Here is a 6,668-nt window from a genome sequence, read left to right as displayed (position 1 = left end):
CCCCCCCCCCCCCCCCCCAGCCTTGGCATCTGGGGATTTGCCAGACTGGCCTGGCAGAAATCACATGCTTTCCAGCAAACGGTACTCCCCACCCCCAACATTAGCCGAATGTATGCTACCGGCCCCTCCGGCCCCTCAAGCCCACTCCTGCTTCCCCTGCCTCCCAGCAGCCACAGCCTTTTGATCTGAGAGAAGGAAGGGGGGGGGGTAGTGTTGGCTGCGAAGATAATCTGCCCATACCCCTACTCCACGACCTAAATCCCCCAGGGTTATCTTTGGGGCAGAACACGTTCCACAGAACCATGAAATGATGGAGACAAGGAATTACAGAAACAAGGAATTGTGTAATCTAGGAGGAGGAGCTCACAAGCAGAGTCTCTGAGTCATGGAACCAGCACCAGAACGTGGGCCTTCAGAATCATAGACCCTTGGAATCATAGGGCCCTGGAGTTGGTATCATGGAAACAGAAGCAGGGAACCTGTCTTGCGGATTCTTAGTGTAAGGCTTTTAGAGCTTAGACAAGAGCAAGCAGTGGCCGCACGGAGCGGCTTTCGGGGTGCATGGCTCACAGGGCTAGGAGCCACGGCAGCCTTTCTGTGCGTCGCAGGAAACATCGCAGCCTTGATTTCACAGCTGTAACATCTCGCGCGGCCTTTCCTTCCTCGGCCTCTCACTCATCAAAACCTTTCCCGCTCCCCATTGTATGATTTTCCTACCTTCCTTATGGAGATGCACTGCGGCCCTTTGCGGGTCCCCTTCCCCTCTCAGGTCCTTTTTCTGGCTCCGTGTCCTGATTCTGTTACAAAAATCTAGGACATCCTCCTCTTCAGAGAGTGTGGCCGCTGACAGGCCGAGGGCACAAATGCCAAGGCTCCTTGGGGACATGGACTCAGGGCCTTTGGGAATCAGAGTTGGGAGAGACCCTCAAGGTCACCTGATCTACAAAACTCCCTTCTCTGAAGTGTCCAGTGATGGAACTTCTCACGCTGCTCGCTCTGTTTGAGGCAGCTTTGGTTCTTAGAAGCCTCATCTCAAAGGTGCCACCCCTGGGCAGGGGCAGTTGGGCAACCTGAAGAGTGTATGGCTGCTGCAGAGTTAGGGTGGGTGGGAGTGTAGCCCTGCATCACTGCAGCGCCCCCCCCGCCCCCCCGCCCAGCACTGCTCCACTGCAGACCACATTAGTCTGCCCATCTAAATCCTGCCCCCTGCCCCGCTGAGTGGCTCAGTGGCTGAGCATCGACCTATGAACCAGGAGGTTGAGGTTGGATTCTCGGTGGCGGTGTGTGTGTGGGGGGGTTGGTGTGTGGCAGTGGGGGTGTGTGTGTGGAGGGGGCGTGCAATCCTCTCTCATCATAGATGTTTCTCCTACTCTCTCTCCTCCCTTCCTCTCTGAAATCAAATCATATGTTTTAAAATAAATAAATACTGCCCCCCAGTCCTCGCCTGAGCACCTCACCATCTCAGGGCAGCTTGATTCCTGCCTTCCTCCTCCGTGGGGGTTGGGAGGGCAACACTGTGCCAACCTCTTCCCAACCTTAAGGTGGTGCCACCATGGTGACCAGGGACTCCACAGCAGGGACACATAATCGCTGCAGACATAAGTGGGAGAAAAGATTCCAGAAGGAAGGTCACATAACGGCAGGGACAGAGTTTCCATCTGGGAGGCAGGAGCCTTGGTTTCCGGACCTAGTTCCGGGCGCTATTGCCTTTGCCAGGGCTCAGTGCTCACGTCTGTAAATTGCCGAGGAAGGGAGATGAAACTGTGCGGTTCCATGTTCTGATTAAGGATTGGGCAGATCTGGGTGAGAATATGTTCCCTGTCACTTGTGTGCTGTGCGACCACAGACAAGGGGTTTAGCCTCTGGGCCCGTTTCCTCACCTGTAAAGTGGGGATGTTCGTGGCACTAATAAAAGAGGGTTGTGAGAATTAAATGCTCTTAAGATACAAAGCCTCGAACTTGGCGGATGTCCCCGTGATTTCTGTCACTGTCTGTCACAGACCTGCCTCTTTGAAGCCAAAGCAAATATTGGCCCATCCAACCTAATACTGTCCTTCCAGACACCCCCATAGCGAACGTCTACGGGGGGGGAAGGGAGTCAGTGACCAAGCTGGGACAGAGCCTGGGCTCCTGGTTCTGCCCCTTTGGTACCGAGTCCCCACATGTCTAGGGGGACAGGGTTAGTTCTGGGCCCCTTCAGGTGTGAGTGACCCCTGTGACCCACACAGAGAAGGAACAACACCTCAGTGATCGTCAGCACACTGTACATCGACTTCTCGGCCAGTGGGCAGGACATCCACCAGTACGAGGTCCTCTGTGAGCCCCGGCGCAAGGAGGCTTCTGTGCACCTGCTGTCCGGTTCCGACTGGCTTGGGCCCTACGCTGCCACGGCCGAGCACCTGCAGGAAGCACCACCCAGCGACGAGGTGGAGGAGCTGGAGAGCCCTGTGGCCCTGGTGGCCCAGGACACCAGTGACATTGTCTTCCTGGGCCTTTGCATCCTGGCCGGAGTCCTCATGGTCATGGCCATCGTGGTCCTGATGCTGCTGTGAGCAGGCCAGGTAAGGGCCTGGCACCTCCCCCTCCCCCGGGGTGCAGCTTGGGAGCCCTACAACAGGGGTGGGACCAGGCCTCACGACTTGTTGGTGACCATGGGCAAGTCACAGTCCCTCTCTGAGTCTGAGCCTCCTAAGGACCACCACTCGGCCATGCTTACCTCACAGGCTGGCAGGAGGCTCAGAGAAGAGCCCGAATGGCTAAGAGCTTTGTGAACTATAGCTTGGCACGCATGTGTATGCAACTGCTGCTCTTAATTTCGAAATTTTAAAAGAACTGGGTGTGTTACTGTCGCTAGAGACAGAGTGGATAACGCTGACTGGTCCTGTAACTTGTAAGAGCATCTCACCAACTCGGGGTACAAATAAGGGTATCTCTTATTTTTCCAACTAATCACACACCCAACTCTTCATTAGCAGGAAGTTCAGCATCCGTCCAGGGGCCTTCACTCTCCCGAACTGACCCAAGACCCTGAGGACTTTATCTAACTCAGCCCAGTCCTGCCTCCAAACTCCACAACGCAGAGAGGGAGCAGAAACCCCCCCTAGCACTGTCATTTCGGGCCCTGCCACATGATGTTCCTGTGGAAGACTGACTGTGTGCATCCTGGTGGATGCCTGCCCACCGAGGTGGCGATGCCCCACTGGGTCAGACCCCGGTATGAACCTAGGGCAGACCCACACTGTGCTTCGCAGTGAGGCTGGAGGGCAGGGACTGGTGTGCTGTTGACGTTTTTCCTAAAATAGCTTGTGATCCTTGACTGAAATGCTGATTGAAGTCCTGTGTGTCTCTGTCCTCCTCACCCCTGATGTTGAGCTTAGATCACAAACCACCCTTCTCCTGCAAATGAGTCCTCATGGAGCCCTCTGGACCTTCTCCTGCCATTGGACTTCACTCAGAGCTACTCCACTCTACTCAGAGCTACTCCAGTCTACTCAGAGCTACTCCAGTCCACTCTCATTTTTCTAAGTTTCACCACAGGAGCAGGGGCTGGGTCCCTGTGAGAAGACCTGAGGAACTGACACATACCTACTCAGAGCTCTTCATACCAAGAAGTGGAGCAGTCTTGTTAATGAAAAAGAAATAAAAAATGCATTTATAATACAATGCTTTCCCTTGTTCACCTTTATATTTGCATAATAAATCATTCAATTAGGTCCTTCCACAATAACAGAAATCTCCACATTGACCAAGCTGACCGCTGATCCCAGTTTAAAAAACTGTAGTCCAATTACAATTCCTTCAACAACCCAGCAAACACCCACTGGTTTCCAGCTTTGTGTCTGTTTTGTGACAGGCTCTGGGCACAAAATAGTCAACACATCAAGGAAGTCACTGCTCCAAGGTGCTTATGGCGGGGTAGCAAAATCAGGGATGAGGAGGGCAGGTGTCTGGGTAAGTTGCAGAGTAAAGAACTAGAGAGAAGTCCAATTACAATTCCTTCAACAACCCAGCAAACACCCACTGGTTTCCAGCTTTGTGTCTGTTTTGTGACAGGCTCTGGGCACAAAATAGTCAACACATCAAGGAAGTCACTGCTCCAAGGTGCTTATGGCGGGGTAGCAAAATCAGGGATGAGGAGGGCAGGTGTCTGGGTAAGTTGCAGAGTAAAGAACTAGAGAGAAGCCAAAACCGGTTTGGCTCTGTGGATAGAGCGTCAGCCTGCGGACTGAAGGGTCCCGGGTTCGATTCCGGTGAAGGGCATGTACCTGGGTTGCGGGTACATTCCCGGTGGGAGATGTGCAGGAGGCAGCTGATTGATGTCTCTCTCTCATCGATGTTTCTAACTCTCTATCTCTCTTCTTCCCTGTAAAAAATCAATAAAATAAAATAAAACTAGACATCAGGAGAACTGGGTTCAAGTTTTTCTTATTCGTTGTGTGAGCCTGGGTAAGGCACTCTGATTCTATGAGCCTTGATATCTCCACTCGCGAAGTACAGAGAAGGTAGCCTGCCTGCTGTGAGGATGCAGCAACAGGGTGCGCTAGGGAGGTCTGTCCGGGTAATGACTGTGAGGGCAGGAGAGAGCCTTGATTGCTACCGGGGTATTGAAACAGAGGCCCCTCCCTCCGTCTCTCCCACCCCCTTTTCACTCTCAGCCCCCTCCAGCCGCTGAGCCAAGCTGCCGTCACCAGCCTGCATTTGTGAACACTTCACAAACCACCTGGGCCTGTTTCCCTGTCTGGGAAGGACTGGGCACACGCCAGATGCTCTCTGTGGGTGACCCCCAGGTTCTGCCCTCCAGAACCCATTGGGTACAGCTGGTGGGACCTGAGACAGGTGGGTCCGACTGGCCTGGTCCCTATCAGCTCATCATGGTTGGGGAGACAATAGCCCAGCCTGTGCAGAGCCTCATTGTCGAAGCTGTGTGTGGTTGTGTGTGTGGACATGCACACGTGGGAAAGTGGGGGCCCCTATCTGGACTCTCAGCTGTCGGTCTTCAAGGGTCAGCTTGGGCTCTGCGGCCAGACCACCAGGGTTCCACAGCTTGCTAGCTGTGTCGCCTGGGGCAAGGTACCTCACGTCTATGATAATAACCCTCTTCATCAGTTCATTGTGGGGGCTAAGTGAGATCATGCACAGCAGTGCCCAGGGAGGATGCAACAAAACTCAGTTACCACTGACCATGCAAAAGCCTGGCCTGGAAGCCCAAGTTCTTGGACCAACTTTGCCACTGACTTGCTGTGTGAGTCCCTTCTCGGGCCTCATTCTCCCTATTTGCAAACTGCGAGAAGCACCATTATCACCTCCAGCGCTGTCACTGTCATAGCTACCACCTCCTAAGCCCCACTATGAGGCAGGTGTTGAAGATGTGTCTGGCGTCTCACTCACTTAACCCAATTTACAGATAAGGAAACTGAGGTTTGGACAGGGACAGTGCTGTGCCCAAGATGACATAGCTATGAAGTGTTGAAGCTGGTCTGAAAGGAGCCAGTTCTTCCCCGAGCTGGGCGCTATGCAGAGAGCTGGGGTCCTCTTGGGACCCCGGGCCAATGCTCTCAAACTTCACAGCTGTGTCTGGTTGGGAAAGAACCAGGACGGCCGAGAGGGAGAGGGTGGTGTTCTCTTCACGAACGTGCCCAGATACTGGCATCCCCTGCCCTCCGGGTAGCCAGCATGCTTATTATCCCGTGTGCGCCACAGGAAATAACAGTCTTTGTGATGGTGCAGTGTCTGTTAGAAATGAGAGGTCTGCGATGATGGCCATTAGCCTGCACGCCCTGGCCCTGGGAGAGTGTCTGGTGAGCATGGCACAGCTTTCCTGCTCACCTGCCAACTTCCCCTTTTCAGAGAGTGGGGGCTGTGTAAAGAGCCAGGTTGAACCCCAGTTCCTTCCTCATCATCTCTGTGGCCTGGGGACATGCCTAACCACAGCTGGGAGCTCAGGTCCTCCTTCCAGCCTGTCCCTGAGGGCCGAGGTCACTGATGAGGAAGTCTTTGGCCAATGGACGAGCTGGCCCTGGGAAAACACCTTCACTGCTGGTCAGACAGATCTGGGCTCATTTCCAGCTCTTTGCCTGACTCTGTGTGACTTTGGGCAGAGGCTCAACCTCTCTGAGCCTCAGTGTCTCTCTGTGTGGGATGGGGATAGAAGGACTCTCCTCATCGGGTCCTTGTGAGGACCAAGAGGACATGCGGAGAGCACCCCACGCAGGACCTTCAGGAAGTGGTTGGCTGGAGGCTGGGCCTGGCAGGGCTGCCCTGAGGAGTCCTCAAATCCCAGAGCTGGAAGGGGCTTGGCAAGAAAGCAAGTCCCCACCCCATGTTCTATGAGTCCCCTCTCCCCTCCACTCACTCAGCCTGCCCAGCCCCTGCTCCCTGCTGTTCTTCGGTAGCCAGAGGTTGTTCCCACCCACCCAGCCTGCCTGTCTCTGGTCTCTCTGTGTGGAACGTCCTCCCACAGAGCGTTGCCTGACATCGCTCCTTCACGTCCTTCTCTGACCACAGGCCCTGACCACCTATCGTCACAGCACACCTGTCCCTCCGCTTTCTGTCATGGAATCTGTCACCATCTGAAATGGTGGGACGGCTCTGTCAGCTTTTGCCCCTTCACACCTGATCCCCTCACTTTGGTGCCAGCTCCAGGAGGGCAGTGTTCCCTTGTCCTCCCC

This window comes from Myotis davidii, unplaced genomic scaffold (genome assembly GCF_000327345.1).
Source record: "Myotis davidii unplaced genomic scaffold, ASM32734v1 scaffold79, whole genome shotgun sequence".
NCBI lineage: Eukaryota > Metazoa > Chordata > Mammalia > Chiroptera > Vespertilionidae > Myotis > Myotis davidii.
This window is presented reverse-complemented; position numbering follows the sequence as displayed.